Source organism: Balaenoptera ricei, chromosome 14, assembly GCF_028023285.1.
Source record: "Balaenoptera ricei isolate mBalRic1 chromosome 14, mBalRic1.hap2, whole genome shotgun sequence".
Classification (NCBI taxonomy): domain Eukaryota; kingdom Metazoa; phylum Chordata; class Mammalia; order Artiodactyla; family Balaenopteridae; genus Balaenoptera; species Balaenoptera ricei.
This window is the reverse complement of record NC_082652.1, coordinates 12,028,751-12,049,665: the sequence shown is the minus strand read 5'-3', so window position 1 is coordinate 12,049,665 and position 20,915 is coordinate 12,028,751. Positions and strand designations below refer to the sequence as shown.

Sequence of the window (20,915 nt, the reverse complement as noted above, 5' to 3'; positions counted from 1 at the left end):
CATGCCGCGGAGCAACTAGGCCCGTGAGCCACAACTACTGAGCCTGCGCGTCTGGAGCCTGTGCTCCGCAACAAGAGAGGCCGCGATAGTGAGAGGCCCGCGCACCGCGATGAAGAGTGGCCCTCGCTTGCCGCAACTGGAGAAAGCCCTCGCACAGAAACGAAGACCCAACACAGCCAAAAATAAAGAAAGAAAGAAAGAAAGAAAGAAAGAAAGAAATATTTGTTAAATAAATGAATGGATGGATGGATGGATGGGTGGACGGACGGATGAAGGTATGGTCCTTAGGGACAGAGCGGGTCTGCTCAGACCCGGGCTTTGGGAGCGAGGCGTGGGGAGAGTAGGGGGGCCTGGCCCCCTCGGTCCGTCCCAGGGCTCTGCTCCCTCCTGAGCTGACTCTGCTCTGCCCAGTCCACACACACCCCGTCTTTGCCTCCGCCTGACGGACCAACGTACCGATGACACCCAGGACCTGCCACTGGCAGCCATTTCTGGCTCACCCCCCGGGGCTCCCTGGTCCCTCTGGAGTTTGCAGGAAAGGCCCCAGATTCTGCAGGCACACAGCGCTCTACAACCCGACCCTGCTTCCGTCCACCAATTCTGCCATCTGCAGTGCCCAGCACTTGCCCTGTGCCAGGGATGGGGCTACTCGAATCACGTAGAAATCCTACCAGCCATTCCAGAAGGGGGCCCCAAGGAGCATCTACAGCCTAGAGCTGACCAAGCAGAGGCTCTAGGAGGGAAGCAAAAGGCCAACACCTGGCAAGTGGCAGGGCTAGGATTGGAACCCAGGCCCCAAGATCGATGGCACCTTCCCCTGACTTCCTGCACTGGGTCTGGTGCCCCTTCCTGGGCTCCCCAACCCCTCTGCGCTTCTCCACTGGGGCAAGGCACCCTCCCGACTGCCCTCATCTGTCCACTGCCTGCTTCCCCACCCCGGACCAGGAGCTACTCAGGGGCAGCGTCGGGGGCAATTCTGGGGCCTGGTCCAGGTGTCCTTTGTCCAGCAACGCACGCACTTCCCAGCTGCTATCTTTATTCCCGGAGAACTGCCTTCCGTAGGGAAGCTGGCTTGTTGGTGAAATGATGACACCCCTCGCCCCAGCTGGGGACCAGTGACTGGCTGACACGGGGATCCCAAAGGCTTGCCCCCTTACCTCAAGGTGGGATCAACTTCACGGTGCAACTCATGATAAAGAGCCTGCCATGGGATCAGCAGAGTGTCTCCAGCTGAGCCCCCAGGCTTGTTAAGCCCCTTCTGCTGCCCTCTCCTGCGTCCCTCCCTCTCCCTTTCTAGAAAGCACTCCCTCCACCTGTTAATCGTTGTAATCCCAGTGCCAAGACCAAGGCCAGGTGGACAGTGGGAGCGTCAAGTGCTACTGAAGGAACGAGCCATTTCTCCTGCCCTCCATGCAAAGGCTCTGCTCTGATCCCACGGGCCTCCTCGGTCAGGCCGTGCAGAGAATCAGTTCTCGGCCAAGGGAAGAAGCGTGATTTATCATCAACCCCACTCTAATCCTTGTACCTTGACCAGTGTCTGGCCCAGAGTAAGAGCTTAGTGAGTATTTGTTGAGTGAGTGAATCCATGAATGAATCAATGAGTGACTGCCTCATCCTCTCTCTGCCCAGACGTCTGGTTTCGCCACCTTCAAGGTCACCTCAGCCCTCACCTGCCAGGTATCCTCGCGGGCCATGGTCACCCTGGCTGGCTTTGACCTCATACCAAAGTGCTCTGCCGGCTGCCCGCACACCTCTGGGTTTCACTGGGGGCCCACGGGCCCCCCCTCAAGGGCAGGGGAGCAGAGGCAGCCTGCGCTGCGCTGGGTCAGACCCCTGCCCTTGATCCACCCAGGACAGCCCTGCTCTGCGCTACCTCCATGAGGCTTTGTTTGGACAAAAGCGCTCTGTGGTTACAAAGACTAGGAAGCCCTTTGCTGCCTGGCGTTTTCTAACCGCCCCGCCCCCTTGAGTGGGGCACATCCTCTCTCACGCTGACCCACTCAAGTTTTGTTTGTAGACGTTCTGCTCACGTCCCCATCTAGACGGGAACTCCTTAAGGGCTCTAGCCTAGAGGGTGAAAGCTCAGGCTTTGGTGTCGGAAAGGCCTTGTGCAGGGAATTCCCTGGCCGTCCAGGGGTTAGGACCCGGCGCTTTCACTGGTGGGCCTGGGTTCAATCCCTGGTCGGGGGACTAAGATCCTGGGAGCTGCATGGCGCAGCCAGAAAAACAAAAAAGAAAAGAAAAGAAAAGAAAGGCCTTGGGCAGGTTATGAAGCCCCTCGTACCCTCAGTTTCTGTAGCTGTAAAATGGGGAAGTGACAGGGCTACCGTCAGACTGGGGCAAGAATTCAAAAAGATGAATCATGTATATGCTAAGCCCTGTGCCTGGCTCTGGCTCATGGCAAATAATAAGTGGCACCTTCTAGTATTTATGAATTACCTGAGCAAGTGCCTTAGGCATACTTGGTAATTAATCATCAAAATTATCACACTTTCCTTTGGAAAAGGAAGTTAAACCATGGACGTGTGTAAAGCCCATCCTGTTTTGGTGTGGATATTTCCCAGAGACCTAAGAGGGTACGTCACTGCCATGATCACTGGGCTCCAGTGAAAGTCACTAATTCCAGGTAGACACTGGGGACATTCCAAGTGGCAGCTGCATGGCGAAATGGGGCCCTTATGCCCTGATGCAAAAGGACCAGAGGACCCCAATGTTCTTCTGCTTCTTAGGCATCTGGCTTTCTGCCAGATCCAGGCTCATGTGTACAGACAGCAAGGAAAGTTGGAAGAGATGGCGATTTCTCATTTCCCAGATTTGCCGGTGTAACTGCAGAAGCTAACACAGCGCTGGGTACATAGCAGATGCTCCACAAATATTGTGGGATGAATGAAGGGATAAAGGAAGGAATGGATTTGAAACCTACCATGAAATTTCAGCACCTAGTATAGGTGCCTATCAATCAATATATTTGAGTGAATGAATGAATGAATTCTAGGGTCACTCTCACAGTACCGGTTCTGAGCCCAGGTTCTGGGCTGGAGGTTCTAGCCTGGAGGAGGCCCGTGATAAATATTTATGGAGGAAATGAACTAGATCCAGTATTTCCCAGAAAGCAGCTGAGCTTCAGCTGTGGTTGCCCCACCCCCTTCCCCACTCACCCCAGACCCACAGACAATGTTCCAGCCTGGCTTGGCCTCAGCTTGGTGGGAGTGGGGTCTGAGAAACAGCAAGTTCAGCTCCCCGGGGTGCACAATAGGGTGACCATCTAGCTGGCTCGCCAGGGAGCTCGTGGGTGCTGCCCTCAGGAAACATCCCTTACCTCCCCCAAGACGGACTGAGCTGGCAAAACAGGCTGCAACGACCCAGGGACGCTGCCAAGGAGCCCCCGTCTACACAGCCCTGGCATCAATACAACCACACACGCAGACACAGATGGGGGCATGCGACTGTGCCCCGCTGGCCACAGGGCTCTCTGCCCACAACCCATCCTTCCTCCCAAGCCTACGTGTTGGAGCCCGTGTCCAGAACAGGCTCCAACGATTCACACAGGTGATCCTGCCCATCTCCTAAATGCACCCCACGTGGCACAAGCCCGTGGACACGCACCCAGCATCGCTCCATCCCCCCAGGGCCCGCCATCCTGTCTCAAACACACCTTGCCTCCGCCCCAAGCCGGCGGTTGCCACAGACCACTCAGTGGTCCCACCCAGAGATAACGCCATCTGTCACAAGGGACCCCTCTCATGGATAACAGAACACCCCTTAGCCAGGAACTGGGGCCCACAGTTCATAGCGTGGGCCCAGAGACAAGTCACACGTCACCACATTGCTTGGAGGTACTAGAGCTCTGCCTCCCTCTGACCCCCAGTCTGTGCCAGGGGTAGGCAGCTGCCCCCTCCTTTGCCGCTACTGGGACTGACTCCCCACTGGGGACCAGGGGCTGGCTCAGACCCTGCAGAGCTGTGCGGCCTGCACGCCGGACGGGCACCCCCAGAAGCGTCCACGGGTCCTAGACCAGCGCCCTCCTTGCCGCCGGCCGTGCTCCAGGCCACGTGGCTCTCCGAAGCCAGAGGCCTCCGCCCGAGCTCCGGCAGTGGGCGCAGCAGACCCCCCATGCTGGCTTCCTGCAGGGGTCTCGTGCCCGCCAACCAAACGGGGACTCCCGGGAGCGCGAGCTGGCAGTTTGGAGGAAGGTGGCCTTAGGTGCCCAGACGGGCCGGCACAAAGAGCCAGTTTTTCCGGGGTGACGAGCAGAGAGCTGGGACCCTAAAGCCTCCGTCTGGGCCGACTGGCCTTTCGTTCACCTGTCAGGTCCCCTTCAGCCTTAGCCCCGGGGTGGCCCCTGCAGCTGCACGACCCGGGAGGAAGGACACCAGGCCAGCGTTTGGTCCCCTGGGCTACCCGGCAGGTCAGGACGAGGCGAAGGGGGTCGGGGACGCCGGGAGGCCCCATGAGGCCCCGGGAGAGCAAAGCCCACGGCGAGCCCCCTCCCCACCACAGCCAAGCCGGGCTCGCCAGGCCCGCCTGCCCGGGGAGCAGCGCCCCCGCCCGGGTACTCACCAGCTCTGGCGAGGCCTCCCCCTGGCGTGGTGGCAGGCGCCCCTCTCAGGCCGGACTCCCCATCGGGAGAGGCCAGCGGCACTAATCAGCCGCCTGGCGTGGTGCGAGCCGCGTGGCTGGGCCTTAATTGACACCAGGTGGCCCCTCCCCAGGGGCAGGCTGGGAGGTGGTTCTGCAGGGCCGGGAGGCCGAAGCCAGGGCAGGGGGGCTGCACCCAGGCCCGGCCGGTTCAGGCCTCCCCTGGAGAGAGCGGGGCGGTCAGGCAGCCGCCGGCCACCCCTCCCCTCCTCTCCGGCCGGCCGCCTCCATCGCACACCCAGCCCTGCTTCCCTAGGCTCTGACCTTTCTTTCATTTCAGAGGCGGCAGCAGCAGTGACAGCGTCTGTCCAGGAGGAGTGTGGCTCAGGTTTCCCCCCAGCTGGACGGGGGCAGCCGGGAGTGTGAGTGCTGGGTCTGCAGTGGCCAGGCTGGGTCCGCAGGATCCTGAGGAGGGCCACCCACTGTGCTCCCAAAGGACCCCCCCCAACCACCGCCCTGAACCATTTTTATTGAACACTTATTATGTGCCAGGCCCTGCACAGTGCCCTCGCGGTACCCCGTGAACTCTCTCGGGCCCTGAGAGTTGGGTATTTATTAACTCCACCTAGTAGGTGAAAAAACCGAGGCTCAGAGAAGCTAAGTTTCTTTCCTAAGATCACACAGCAGGAGAGACACCAAGTCAGGGATTTTAACCACTCCCTGCAAAGTAAGGCATCATTTTTTAGATAGGGAAATTGAGACTCAGAGACAGGCAGCCGGGTCTCAAGGTCATACAGCAAAGTGTGAATTTGGATTTGCCACCAGTCGTATTGGGCCAGGTTGCCTGGAAAAACAAAGTCCATGTTTATGCTGAAACATAAGCTTTCTCTCCTAAACCGCATGCGTCCCTGCTTATATTAGGGCTCCGAGTTTGAGCCATAACTGGGGTTTAGGGGAAAGAACATTGGACATAGACTCAGAAGACCTGTGCCGAACTTGCTGTGTGACCTTGAGCAAGTGACTCTTCCTCTCTGGGCTTTGCTGAAGCTGCAGTGAACACCAAATGGGACACCATGTTGAAAGGGCTTTGTGACTGGGACACACAAGGCAGGATTGGGGAGTGCTTATTCTGCCTCAGTACCCCTTCTCAGAGGCCCCAACCCCTGCCCTCTCCCCTCACTGCCAGGGGCAGCAGGACCCAGCAGTTAAGAGCACACACAGGCTCTGCCATCTCACAGATGTGGGTTCAAACCCTGGCTCTTCCTCACCAACTGGGTGACCTTCAGAGGTCACTTCCCTGCTCCAGGGCTCAATTTCTCATCTCTAAGATGTGCTAAAGAGCACCGCCTCCCTGCCTGGGCTGAGTGACATTAAATGAGAAAATGCCCAGCACCTGCCTCTTTACTCAATAACATTTATTGAGCACCTACTATGTGTGTGTCATCGTGCTGGGCACATAATGGTGGACAAAATAGAGTCAGTCTGTGTCCTGGTGATGGACACAGACAGTAAATAAAAACAAATATATATGTAATTCCTTGTAGAACGTCCTCCAAAAATAGAAGTAGCTATTATTGTCCACGCACTTATTTAACAAAAGAAGTTGACCACCTACTATGTGCCACATACTGTTACAGGCACTGAGCATATAGCAGTGAACAGTGCATACGGGTCCCTGTCCACATGGACTTGACAATTTCTAATAATTAACCATGACAATTCATAGCAATAATAATTATTATAATACCATTCCCAGGCAGGACAGTTTTACCCTCCCCCCCCACGACCACTATGTGCCTTGGTTTCTTCACTGGTAGAATAACATGCCTGTCTGCTGGGTCTGCCCCTCAGGGAGCTCCAAGGTGGAGCATGCCATTCCAGAATGTTCTTAGGTCTAATCCTCAGTGAGGCTCATGGGCTCATTTTGGTCTGACTTAAGGACACTCTGGCAGGGAGCTGATCCCTCTGGCCCAGGCCCAGATCCCACACGGGCTGGGAGAAGAAGCTGAGCCCGTGACTCAGCCGGCCTGGCTTGTCAGGCTGAGAAGGAAGCAGGCAGCTGGCTGGGCTGTCAGCCATGGGGCCCTCCTGAGCCAGACATGTGACAGGTGCCTGGGGTACACACTGGGGCCTCAAGATGACAAAGGAAGGGCTCTGAGGTCAGGTGACTGCACCCTAGCCCCTGGTGTGAGAATATTCTAGTAAGAAGCAGTGAGAAATCACAGAGTGGGCTGCCTTGTGAGGGAATGAGCTCTCCGTCAGTCAAAGGATTCCAGCAGGATGCTGTAAAGGGTACTCCAGAAATGGGGAGAGCGTTCTAAAAAAGCTAGTTGATTTTTCCCCCTCCTCCAGGCCTAATGTTGGACATCACCTTCTCTTGGAAGCTTTTTCTGAGTCCCTTTTCCACCCTAGGCAGGTGCTTCCCCTGAGCTCCCCAGCCCCGGGGCTCACCCCTGCCCCAGCACTTACCACTCGGTGCCAGAATGAACTGTTCATTTGTCCAACTTGCCCATAAGACTGAGCTCCACCTCCTCTGTTCCATCCACACCATTAAACCCCCAGTACCCAAGCACAGAGCATGGCACACAGTAGGTGCTCAGCAAACGTTTCTTGTATTAATAAAAGTACAGATCGCAATGATCATCTACAACGCCCTTTCTTACTTTGAGCATTTGAGCCTTTGACAGTGAGGAGCCCTGCCATTTCATTCATTCTTCATTCAACAAATATTTCCTGAGCACCTACTATGTGCCAGGCACTGCTCTAGGTACTGGAGATACAACGATAACCAAAAAATCCCTGCCTTCATGGAGTCTACCATCTCGTGACTGTACCTTTAACTAGGTAATTTTCACAGGTGTTTCTATTAATAGCAATAACAGCCATTGCCATATACCAGGGTTTCTCAACCTCACCGCTATTGGATAATTCTTTGGGGTGGGGGTGAGGGCTCTCCTGTGCACGGTAGGAGGTTTAGCAACATGTCTGGACTCCGCCCATTAAACACCAATAGCAACCTCCCCCCTCTAGATGTGACACCCCAAATGTTTCCAGACATCGTCAAATGCCCTGGGGGAACAATCACCCCTAGTTGCTAACCACAGTCATATATTAAGCACCTGCTATGGGACATGCACTTTGCATTCATTAATTTACTTCATCTCTAAAATAACTCCAGGAGGCAGGGGTAATTATTTTCATTTTACAGATGAGGAAACAGAAAAGATTAGTTGCTTGCTTACGGCCCCAGCTCTGCGCACGCAGCCCTGGGTGTGCAGCTTTTCAGCATGCCTGTGCAGAAGGCAGGACTGGCGGACGCTCAGAGCTTGGGTACCGGCTGCGGAGACCAGTCTCAGAGCAGCATGTTCCTTGTCTGGGCTCCCACAGGCATCTGCTGTCAGCCTGGAGCTGAATTCTCTTCTGGTTCCACCCTGCGGCCACTTGCAGGGCGCAGGGACTGACACCCAGTAGGCCTTCGAGAGCAGCAACAGCTGGGAGAAATACGCTGAAAGCCACAGAACTAATTATAAGTTTTCTAGTAGCCACGTTAAAAAGGTGAAACGAAACAGGTGAAATTAATTATAGTAATTATTTTATTTAACTCAGTCTAGTCGAAAATGATCATGTCAATATGTAATCATTATACAAAATTATTAAACAGATAGTTTACACTCTTTCTGGGGTTTTTTTTGGAACATCTTAGAAATCCAGTGTGTATTTTACACATATATCTCCATTCAGACTCATCACGTTTCAAGGGCTCAAATAACTAAACGTAGCCTGTGGCTTCTGTATTGGGCAACGCCATTCTGGGAAGTCTTGTTGATCGAGGGAATGAAGACAGGAGATGGATATTCTCAGCTCAGTGGGTAAGGTGTCCCTGGGCCCACAGATCCCGTGGGCTGCCACATGGTACTGTTTTTCATTACTCATCTCTCTGTCCTCCAAGTTCATCCGTCTTTTGTCCTTGGAGCCCAGCCCCAGTGCCAGACACTTGTAGGAGAAGTGGTGCGGTCTGGTGGCTTGGAATCAGAGGCCTGGCATAAATCCTGGCTTAACTACACAGCTGCATGACTCTGAGCCTCAGTTTCGTCATCTGGAAAGTGGGGGTGAGGACAGTGTCACCTGGTGCAGCACTGATCAGTGGAACTTTCTGGCATGATGGCCATGTGGGCACTAAGGTGGTAACCTCCACCCACATGTGGCTATCAAGCACGTGAAATGTGGCAGGTCCAATGGCGGAACTGATTTTCAAATTTTAATTTTAACTAAATTTAAATTTAAATAACCACACGTGGCTAGTGGCTATGGTATCAGATAGCACAGCTTCCCAGTGTTATTGCGGGGATGAAGTCTAAAGCTCCTGGCCCAGAGCAAGGCCTACACCACCTGGTGCCTAGTTTACCAGGCTGGAGGGGCTATAAAGATAGTGTGCAGAGGTCCCTCTAGAGTATTCAGGGTACTGATGTGGGTGTGAGGAAACTGCCCCAAGGCCCAGGAAAGAAGCCTCTGAGGGGATTAGGGTGGGGCCATTTGAAATGCAAATATCTTGATACAATTTACTGGGATGAGGAGGGCCCTGAAAGCCTCAACCCTCAGAAGGAGCCTGCTCTTTCAGAGGTGCTGGAAGGCTGCAAACTCATTCCTTGCATCTTGAAAGTCAACCTTTGATGGGAAGATGAAAAGGAAAGTGAAGGGTAGATAGAACCAGGCAGACCACAGAATTGAGTTGGGGGCAGGGGGAGGTGGAGCCCACAGGATTGTCTAAACTGTGAGCAATGGGGATGAAGGGTTGCTACCTTGAAATAGCATTGACCTTTCTCTGGGTGATCTATCATAAAACTGGTAATAGTAGCTATCAGTTATTAAGGGCTAACTATGTGCCTGGCACAGTGTTAAATGGCTTAACCTGTATTATATCATTTAATCCTCACAATAACTCTATGGCACAGAGACTAGTATTGTCTCCATTATATGAATGGTGAAACTGAGGCTCAGAGAGGTTGAGCAACCTGCCCAAGGTCACACAGCAACAGAGCTAGGATTCCAACGCAAGTCTGGCTGACTGTGAAGCCCTGGCTCTTTTCTCCACTGTTCCCTTGATACTGTTCCCTTGTGCAACTCCATTTATCTTTCCATAGCTTCTCAGTAATTTTACATCAATCTTGATATTAGTTTTATAAGGTCATGTCATACTGCCATTTGGTGATGATGAAAAAACTGGGCCACCAATAGGTTCAACAACTTATCTAATAAAATATTAGTGTTAAGAACATTGTTAATGAAATTGATTCTGAAATTGGTTTATACAATGTTTTTATATTTAAAAATAAAGCCTGTCATCTTTTCTCACTCGGATCTTTCTAATTTACTTAGAGGGTCACTGTTTTCATCCTCTTGGCTCTGGATGTTTTGTAATGCCCCTTTGCAAGAAGAAATAACATTAAGACCTGACATCGTATCACGTAAATGATGAGCAGAGATCTGGGCTAGAGACCAGGTCTTCAGGTTTGTTTGGTTTGCAAGTAACAAAAAAAAAATTATAACTGAGCTTTGGGGAAAAGAGGAGGAAAGGGGAAGAATTGATTAGAATACAGAGCACCTGGAGAATCCAAGGAATCTGAGGAAATGCAAAAACCAAGTCTGCTCTGGGGATGTCAGCAGTAGAAATTCTTGAACCTTCTTTGAGTCACATAAGTAGTGTATTAGCTCCTAATACTATTCAATTCCTCTCTGCAAGCCCCAGATCAGAATTCTAAATTCCCAGGGAAGGACATCTGATTGGCCAAGTCTAGGTCGGGTGTCTACCCCTAAACCAATCAGCTATGGGTGGGCAGGGCCAAATCATACAATCATGGAGCAGAAAGGACTGCTGGGATATATACATCCACATGGAGAAGAGAGGGTGGGCAGCCAGAAAAGAGAGGGACCCTTACCTTTGGCAAAGAACCTTCTTCCCAAACCCAATCCCATGTGGCTGGATGTCCTCTCACTGTCCCACTCCAAACAGACCTGTCTCCTCCCTCCCTAGAGAGTGCTGACAATTCTGTAATGCAGAAGTCAGCAAACAATTTCTGTAAAGGACCAGATAGTAAATATTTTTAGCCTCACAGACCATACAGTGTGTGTGGCTGTGTTCCAATAAAACATTATTTATGGACACTGAAATTTGAATTCCATATAATTTTCATATGTCACAGAATCTTCTGACTTTTTTCAACCATTTAAAAATATAAGAGTCATTCTTATCTTGTGGGCTGTGCAAAACTAGGTGGCTGGTCAGAAGGGGTTTGGGGGCTGGAGGTTGCAGATCCCCTGCTGTAATGAAAGTAACATTAAGTCCTTTGATCTGAATCTTTACTTCAAGATAGAGAAAGCAACAAGGGAACCAAACATCACTTCAAATATGTCACAAGTGAAAACTAAATTAGCCTTAAGAGGACTTAATTTAATATGTAGTAAAACAATTGCAAATCTGGCCTCAGTGAGTGATGCTGGTCAATTCACCTCTTCCTCCAATTCAATGTCTAGGGGACATCACTCAGCTATGTTTCACATCTGCCTCCTTGTCAAGGTGGTATTAGCAATTTCTTATTTTTTGAAGAACTTCTAGCCATTATTCTTTAAGTGGGATCTGATTTTCCTTTAAAAAAAAATCTCATTGAGATTGGAAAATGCCACATAGAACACGGAATCAGGACGGCGCTGAACAAGAAAATCACAGACCTGCTCCCCACCCTCTCCCCCGAAGCCTAGCCCCATAGTCAGGCTGCTGGTATGGAGTCGGATATTAAAAAAAAAGAGGAAGCAATCAAATAAATTGAAATCCTCAGAGGTCTGGTTAGAGGCATTGAAGCTTCATTCTTTCTGGATGAAAAGTCTGAGGGGAAGGAGCCCAGTGCTAGAGGGGACCCCATGCCAGAGCTTCAAGCTCCAGCCCGTGTTCTGGGAGTACCTTCTGACAGGAAGTGGGGTCGGGGGAGGTGCTGGGTCTGCAGCTTCCAGGTGAGGACATCACAGGTGCGCCATTGCCCAATAGCCAGTCTTTCTTGTAGAGACCGATCTCTTGGGTTCGTGGGCTAGAGAGAGCTGCCACAAACCCCAAAGACACATAGGTTCCAATAATAGCCTAATAACAATGGCAGGTATCAGCCTTTCTTGAATTCTGAGCTAGCCTCCATGTTAAATGGTTCACACATATCATCTCCCTGGATGCGATTATCATCCCTATATGATGCCGGAGGAAACTGAGGCTCAGAGAATGGCACAGGTGACTTAGTTTGGGTTCTCCCAGAAGCAGACCCTAAGGAGCCACGTGCAACTCATTTATTAAAGATGTGATGGGTAAGGGGGTGGGTTGGGGAAAAGGCAGGCAAGGAGCCATTTCAGGCTAGGTTCCAGCCTCAGCCTGGTCCTGCGGGGTACTCTGGAGTGTAAGGTACACCTTGGAGGTCATCTTCCTTCAAGGCAAGGGCTGCCTGGCTTGGTACTTCTGCACCAGTCAGTCAAGGCTAACAGCTGAAGTTGGAGAGATCTTATTTAAGATTTTGCTTTGTTTTTTGACAAAGCAAAATAAAAAGCCAAGACAATATATCAGTTTCCCTAATTTTTTTTTCCTTTTCATCTGACAGTCTGGGAAACATGGACTCTGAAACTGCATGGTCTGTAAGGGGTCCAAGAATATATTTCAAATTTTTCCCATGGCTGAGAGCAACGTTTCTCAAAGCATCCCGTGGAATATGAATCCTCTAAGATACAGTAAACAAAGGGTTCTGGGGCCAAATAAGTTGGGAAACCTACACACTCTAGCCCACTCTGGCAGAGTGTATGAGGTACATGAGCATATTAAAGGCTATGACAAGTCCTGCAGCAAAGAAACAACACCTTAGTTTCATCCAGTGCTCCTGTGCTTTTTGACCACACTCAATAGCCTGCCATGAGCATATTTCAGGAAAACTCTGGGCACTGGCTGAAGCCACTGTTAGTGTCTAAGAATGCATTAAACCTTGTTTAGCTTGAAGGTGGCACTGTGCCTAGGAACAGGCTGATGGGAGATGGGAGATGAGGGTCTCAGTTTGGGCAAAGGTGAGGAGGACCCCAGGGGCCAGAAGGGTTTGAGAGGCCTTGTCCCTGCCACTGGGCAGCCGGGTGACCTCCTCTGTGGTTGTTTCTCACTCCCAGGCACTTTCCCTGCAGCCTGTGCACGGAGGTTAATGAGCTGTTCAGTTCCGTTGACTTGCAAGGCCTCCCTTACTCAGCTCAACACCTGCTATGCCTGATTGATGGTGGCCCTGCGGCCACAGAGTACCACAAGCCAGAACCGGGACAATCAATTAGTTCCAGGCCCCAGGGAAAACTCTGTCCCCTTCTCTTCTGTTTGAAATAGAAGAGGTGGGGATGGAAGTTTCTGGTCTGTCTCACACTTTCTTCCCACGTCAACACTATCCCAGGGCTAAATGTCAGATCTGGGCTTGAAATATCTTATGTTCATTGGTTGTTTATGTCAGGAAGTGTGTTAAGTATTTTACCTGCTTTTAATCCTGATCACAGCTCTCGGAAGTGAGAGCAATTATTATCCCAATTTTACAGTTAAAGAATTTGAGGCTCTGACAGTTGACATCACTGCCCAGCCAGGTCACATAGCTGGTCTAAGTAACATAGCCCAGGACTGACATTCAGATGCTATGGGAGACCTTCGCTTCTCAGAACCTCAGTTTCCCCCTCTGTAAAATGGGGCAAATTGTACCACCCACCACATTTGATCATGATGAGAGGGAAGAAATCATGCTTGTGAAGGTAGGTCAGCAAATTTAGAGCATTATATACCAGGTGATATTCTCTGAGACAGACAATGGCGGTGGGCTGGGGCCTGAGTCACCTCCCAGCAGAGATGGGGCACTCTGGGGTGCAGAAACTCAGCGTGGAGCTTGTTCTTTACTCACTAAGGCTGGCCCCACACCATAGCCATACTAGTAACAAATACTAACACTAGCAACTAACATCCATAGAGCATTTACTAGAGGCTGGCACTGCTCCAAGTTAATCCATGTAAGCCTCACGACACTGGGAGCTCGGTACTAGAGGTACAATAATTATGCCTATTCTACAGATATGGAAATGAAGGCTCAGGGAAGCTAAGCGACTTGCCCAAGGCCACACAGCTTGCATGTGGTAGAGCTAGAATTTGACTCCAGGTCCATCAATGTGCCCTTGCTCCTGGAGTGTGTGCTGGGAAGAACTTACTGGGACAGAGGAGGCCAGCTCTTCTCTCTCTCTGCAGCACGGTCTCCAGGGAGGGAGCTGGGAATTTGAGTCAGAGTTACCCTGTAGTTTGTTTCCCCAGCTCTCAGTCCCTCCTGCTTTGAATGAGTTGAAGCGTCCCTGCCTCATTGGCTGGTTTTCCTGACGAGACGTGATCTTATTTCATAAAAGCACTTTGTAAATTGGCGTTGGTAATCCACATGACTGAGGAGCCCATCATGCTGTGTGTGCGCCCAAGAGAGTGTGGGCTTTGGCTTTTCACCTTGGTTTGGGCCAGTTACTTCATCCCTCTGCACCAGCTTCATCTGTCAAATGGAATTGGGTGGTTGTGGGGATTAATGACAATGCTTAAAACTTTCTGGGCCAGACACAGAGCAGGTGCTCAACGTGTAGAGTCATATTTGTGTGTGTGTACAGTGTGTGTGTGTGTGTGTGTGTACAGTGTGTGTGTGTGTGTGTGTGTGTACACAGTGTGTGCATACCTGTGTGTGCACTTGTGCATTCCCACCATATTCATCCCTAGGGAGAAAACATCGATGTCTGGCAAGATGGAAGAATACTCGGCCAGGTTATGATAGTTTGCATTCCTGTTCAGCAAACATTCACTTTCCTCCCCCCTCCCACTCTGGGTGGAGTTTACAGCCTCTTCCCACCGAAAGGCTGGGTCACATGACTTGCTTTGGCCACTGGAATGTTAGTGGATGTGGTTTGAGAAGATGCCTTGAATGTGTTCAAGCAGCTTGTCTTAGCTCTTCTGTTCTGGTGACCTGCCATAGGAAGATCATGCCCCAGGGAGCTTCTCCTTCAGCCTGCGCCCTGAAACAGGGAGACGGGTGGAGCAGACTTGATCTTGACCTGAAGCCTAGAAAGGACCCTTATTTAAGCCAATGTAGGCCTGCAGACCCGGGAGCATGAGGATAAATGCTAGTTATTGTCAACCACGGAGTTTGGGGGAAAATTTGTTATGCAGCATTACTGTGTCGATAGCTGACTGAGACACTGGCTGATGTCACATCTCAAGATTCCTTCTGTACAACAGACAACAACAGAATTCAGACCTGTTTTGGCGGCAGTGCGATGCAGTGATTCTCAAATTCTTTATTGGCATAAATAATTCAGACATTGGATTCTCACTAAACATTGCACTAAACACAGGAAACAATAGGCTTGCCGGCTCAGAGGCTCACAACCTGTCCAACAGCCCAAGTTAGAAATACCTTTTTGAGAAGTGTAGAAAACTTTATAAATGATTCTGTACAAATATACACAGTGGACCCTCCATCCAGCTGGCCTTCCTTTCTTGGATGGCATCTGAATCGACTGTTCTTTCCCAGCAATGAGACATTGGCAATGAGAGACAGACAGACAGACAGAGACTAAGACAGACAAAGACAGAGAGATCAAGGGAAGGAAAGAAGCAGCCCCAAAAGGAAAACATGAAGCCAACTTCATACATGAACTCATTCTGCGACAGTCAGCACAAACATGAAGAAATATGGGCCATCGGTCCATGTCGGTCTGTACAAGAGTTAGTCTTTATATATATATATATAATATATATATGTATAATATTTATAGGTATATATACTTTGGGTATAGAAAAAGTAACAGCATAATTTACATAGAGAAAGCCTTTTTTACAATTGAGAATTTTCCTAAGGTCAGTAACTTTGAGAGTAATCAACCGAATGAATCATGCGGTAAGTGTGTGGAGTGGACCCCAGTGCAAGATCGAAGCTCAGGGAGACAGAAATGAAAGGCTGAGGGTGGGACTTGACCGCCCAAGTGGGATGTTCTCAGCCTGGCCCGGCCATGGGCAAGGGCACTCACCTGGTGTGACCAGACTCATCTGGCCCCCGTGCACACCCTTGGCTTCTGTCTTGGGGCCTTGGAGGGTGCTGGTATTGCCGGGGGCTCTCCAGCTCCCTAAGGTTGAGCCTCTGCCCTGTGGATGCTGACCCCCACAGCAGCGGTGGGGGCATGCCCTTATGAGATGTAGGCATCCCTCCCCATGTCCACCAGGGCACCAACATCCAAGAAAATGGGTAACACCTACCATCTCTCTATTCCAGTCTTTCATCTTTTCAGGAACAACCTCCTGGAGGTGGAATTCCTGGGAAAGCTACAGTTGGGTCATGGAGAAGAGAAACCACATTTACTGAGCACCTACAGTGTGCCAGGTATTGTGTGATGCTATTGACATTCATGACTTCATGTACTCTCTCCAATACCCTTGAAGGTTAGGGATATACTAAGTGCTCGTGGACTGCACGAAGCTAAGAAAATCCAAGGAACACTTGGGGGAACTGCTGGCACTGAGAAATTGATGGTGAGGTCATTATTCACGATCGAGTGTGGCTTATGAAATACATGTTGAGTCACAATGAAGCAGGTGAACAAGCCCTGCTAATTTACAGCAACACACACACACACGCACACACACACACACACACACACACACACACACACCTGGGAGTCCTATGGTCAGCAAAGATACTATGTTTCCCATCCTTCAAGCCCTGACACATATTTATAGGGACAATGGCACACACCATCCCACCAAGAGGGTTGATACATTTTCTCCACACTTTAGGCTGCATTGCAGACTTGGCCCGTGGCCCACTATGACCTCTAGGTCTTCTTAAGCCACTTGGTAACAAACCAGTATTTTGCCCATCACACCTGTCATGTTTAGTTGGAGACCCTTAGAGTAGGGTCTTTCCATCAATAAATTTCCATGTTCATGCAAGTCCTTGACCTCAACACTCCAGTGGTCTATGAACAGGGGGACATAAACTCTCCAGGAAAGAGGCCATGGTGAGACAGCCGAGGGAGGCTTTCTGGTGTGGCAAGACAGACATGTGGGCCTCAGAGAGCAGAGACACAGGTCGCAAGAGGAGGTAGAGGGAGAGTGAAGCAGAAGCAAAGACAGGGAGGAAAATGCCTTAAAGAGAAGGGCTGATGGTCAATCCATCTATAGAAGTGATACCCATGAGTCCTACCCAATGCAAGGGCACTAAGAAACAGAGACATTGTGTGGAGGCAGGCAGCAACAGAGCCTGAGAGAGAGAGAGAGAGAGAGATGCAGAGAGAGTCCGAGGCAGCCTAAGTACTGGCCTGATCCAGCAAGCACAAACCCACCTGAGACACCTTCTTTCCCAGGACAAGGCCAATAACCTGGGCCAGGCATGATGTCGGGGGAGAAGTCAAGGTCTCCACATCTAAGCCAGGGCACCTTCTGTTTCGGGGTGGAATTTCCCAGGGTCTCGCATCAGGGTTGGGGGAAGTCAGGGGAGGGCAGAGCTAGTGCCTAGGGGCAGGCTTTCAATATATCATCACCTTGCCTCTGAGCCTGCACATGGGCTATTCCTTCCACTTGGCACACTGTTCCCTACCACTCACTCCCATTTGACTCAAATCTCAAGACGAGGTTCAGGCGTCCCCTCCTCTGAGAAACTTCTCCTGAGGGCACTTGTTGGGGTTGGGTGATCCTCTGGGGCTTCAGGACACCTGTCACAACTTCTCTATCTCATCCACTGGACTCAGGTCCCCTGAAGGGAGGGGGCACTTTTCTTCCTCATTTTTTTCCAGAAGCACAGGAAGAACTGACTAAATATTTATTGGATGAGTATATGAGATGAAGTCTTGGGGAACGAAGGGATACATGTTGCCTAATGCTGAGCTCTGCTGGGGGTGTAGCAGGTGCGGTTGGGGACATGAGCTTTTTTTTTAATAGATCTTTATTGGAGTGTAATTGCTTCACAATACTGTGTTAGTTTCTGTTGCACAACAAAGCGAATCAGCCATATGCATACACATGTCCCCAGATCCCCTCCCTCTTGAGCCTCCCTCCCACCCTCCCTATCCCACCCCTCTAGGTCATCGCAAAGCACCAAGCCGATCCCCCTCTGCTATGTGGCTGCTTCCCACCAGCCAACTATTCTACATTCGGTAGTATATATATGTCGATGCTACCCTCACTTCGCCCCAGCTTCCCCCTCCCCACCCACTCGTGCCCTCAAGTCCATTCTCTACGGCTAGCTCTTTATTTCTGTCCTGCCCCTATGTTCATCAGAACCTTTTTTTTTTTTTTTTAAGATTCCATATATATGCGTTAGCATACGGTATTTGTTTTTCTCTTTCTGACTCACTTCACTCTGTATGACAGACTCTAGGGGGGACACGAGCTTTTGAAATACGGGGGAGACTTTCTTCGACTCCTGCAGCTGCTCAATGGGAGGCATTTTAGATCCACCAAAGGGCCAAAAAGTAGGAGCTACGGTGGTTCTAGGGGACCATGACGTGGAAGCGATGCCCGTGGAATATGGGAGCCCACAGAGATCTGGGGAGCCCATGGTGGGGTAAAGGCTACCAACTGGATGACAGCTAGGGAAGGGGAGTCAGAGAAGCTTGGGTGACACTATGCCTGACACCATTCAGGCATCCAGCCTTTGTGCTCCAAGGCTCGGGGCTTTATATTCTGGACCGCAAGGCCAGGATGTGTGCATGGAGGAAGGGAAACAACAATCTATGGCATTCCCTGGGGTAGGGGGCACCAGGGCCTCAGCGGAGGAAAGCCTGATGAGAAAGAGTAGGAAGGAACCGAGAAAAGCCTTCAGGCATCTCACAGTTGAGCTCAGGCCTGGCCAAGGGCTCCCATGCTAGCCACGCCCCCTCCCTTAATGGCCCAGCCAGGCCAGCACCGCCCAGCTGGCTGCCGGGATTTGCAGGGGGGCTGAGCGGCTCTCCGTGGGAGGCTGGCTGGGAGGGCGGGCGGGGGTGGGAGGTCCTTGGTGTGGCAGGACAAGTACATTAGGGCGGCCTGATGTCTACACTACAGCTACACAGCAGTTACGTGAACTTACACGCGTTTGTATGTACCCATTTTATTAGTAGTAGTAGTAGCAACACAGATAGAAAATAAACAGAGAAAATGGCTACAGTCTTGGAGGACCAATGCATTGCATTCATTGTCCGGGACGCACTCAAGCTGCCACTGCCCCAACCCGGGCAGGGCTCGGGTGGGGAGAGGTTGACCCACCAGGGAACGGCACCCCAGTCCACTCAGCATCCTTCTTGGAAGGTGCTGGACTGAGTGTCCCCAATTCCCAAAACAACTTTCCCAGCCCCAGTCCTTTGCGATGCCGGACTTCCTCATTCCCCCCATCCTGGGACTGCTGGAACCCCCAGGCTCTGATCGTAGGGGTGAAGCAGCGGGACCTACGGAGCGCGTCCACACCCCTGCCCGCCTCCATCCCCAAATCAGCCACGCGGGATGGGACGGAACAGCCACCTATTGTCCACACCGTCCGTTTTATTGCTTCGTCCCCACAAGAGACAGCCCTCATAACTCTCTTCTCCACACTTAACTAGGGATTGGAAGGAGGGTGGAGAGGCCCTCGGATACCTGGAGACTCTCCTTCCTGGGGAAGACAGGGGGGACTTCCCTGAGTAGCCCCTGAGAACAGCACTGGGGTTGCCTGATGCAAGTGATAAGATTTCTGTTCGGTAAGAGGCTTTACTTCAGTAAGAGGCTGGAGCCGGCTACCGCAGAAGGAACGGGGGAGGATGTGGCAGGGAGAGCCAGGCACCGGGGAGGTGGCCTGTGGCTCACTTCCTAGCCCACGAGCTGGGATTTTAGACCTTGCCTTGTCCATGTAGATGGTGACAGGCAAGTCAACTTCCTCCTCGCCTAGGCAGCCTTCCAACCATTGAAGATGCTAAATATTGCTTTAAAACCCACTTCCATGCCACAGTTACTCAAGGAGGCCCCGCCTTGAGTTTTCCTGTTTACCACTGTCTGATTTCCTTTTTTCTTTCGTGAAAGGTTGCAGATGGCAGGAGGCTGGATGTGGGTCCCAGTGATGTGGCTGGGTGACAGTGTACTCAAGACCTCATGCCTTGGCTCAAACAAGTGAGAATCAGATGGTGACACTGTACCCCTTAAAAGCTCCCAGTGCTTTCCCGCTGCCCTTAGAAGACCTTTGAGATGCTCCCCCGCCCGGGATGCTCCTATTCCCCACCCCCCAGCCCAGTTCATCCACTGTCCACCCTGCTCATCCCCTCTGGCCTCCTGCCATGCCTCAGCCTAGAATGGTGTTTTCGTGATTCTACCCCCCCAGGGGACATTTGCAATGTCCGAGACATCTTTGGTTGTCACAACTCAGGGGTGGCAGGAAAGGGGGGTGCAACCAGCATCTAGTGGATGCAGGCCACGGACGCTGCTCAACATCCAACAGTGCACAGGACGCCCTGCCCGCAGCACAAATGATCTGGTCCCAAATACCAACAGGGCTGAGGCTGGGAGACCCTGACCTAGAACTGTCATCTCTTCCTCCTTCTCTTCCTTTAGATCTCATCTGAAATCTCACCTCCTAGGAAAGACCTTTGCCAACTGCTCCCTCCACAGTAGTCTCCCCTCCCCACATCTCATGTTACTGGTCCCTCATTTCAGGGGCTATGTTAGTGGTAATTTATAGATTGTTGTTGGCCAGATTCTTGTCTATCTCCTCCACTGGGCTCTAAGCTTCAGAACGGGGAGACTTTGTTTCCCTCATCACTGAATGCCCAGGGTCTACAAATGTAGTAGATGCTCAATAAATAACCCACCGAATAAATGGCGGATGAAGAAATAACCCCACAGAATTCTGAACTGACCCAGCCGTCGGCATCCGTCAAAAGCTCATCTCCCACCTTGACCAGCCCATTGCTCACCACTTCAGAACAGGCTTCTCTGCCTCCTACTGTCTGCCTGTGTTTTTTTTTTTTTTCCTGCTATCCTGGCACCAGTCTTTCCAAAATTCTCAGTCTAAGTGCTGGAGGTCAGGGTAATTTTAAACTAGAAGAACTAGCCAAGCTGGTCTTTTCTTAAGTGGTGGAAAAGAAAAACTAAGATTTGTTTTTAATCATTAGACTTTCAAATCTAAGAAGGCAGGATGCAAACAGCGTGTTGGCATAAACAATGGCTGCCCACTCAATGGAGGGAGGGAGCTGTTCTTCTGAGCTAATTTAAGCTAAATACATGGCGGTTATTTTTCATCTCTACTATTGTGTAACTTTCTCCTCTGTTCACGGTC

At 51.0% G+C, this 20,915-nt stretch overlaps 1 protein-coding gene across 2 annotated transcripts in view; it reads right to left on the bottom strand.

The window, feature by feature from the left end:
- The window catches only part of NOS1 (nitric oxide synthase 1), a 189,486-nt gene extending 184,632 nt beyond the window's left edge, over positions 1-4,854 (bottom strand). For both annotated transcript variants that reach the window (XM_059895723.1, XM_059895725.1), the window contains exon 1: positions 4,561-4,854. The gene's annotated coding sequence lies outside the window, so the exon portion shown is untranslated. The remainder of the gene's footprint in view (positions 1-4,560) is intronic.
- Between the last annotated feature and the right edge of the window lie 16,061 nt (positions 4,855-20,915).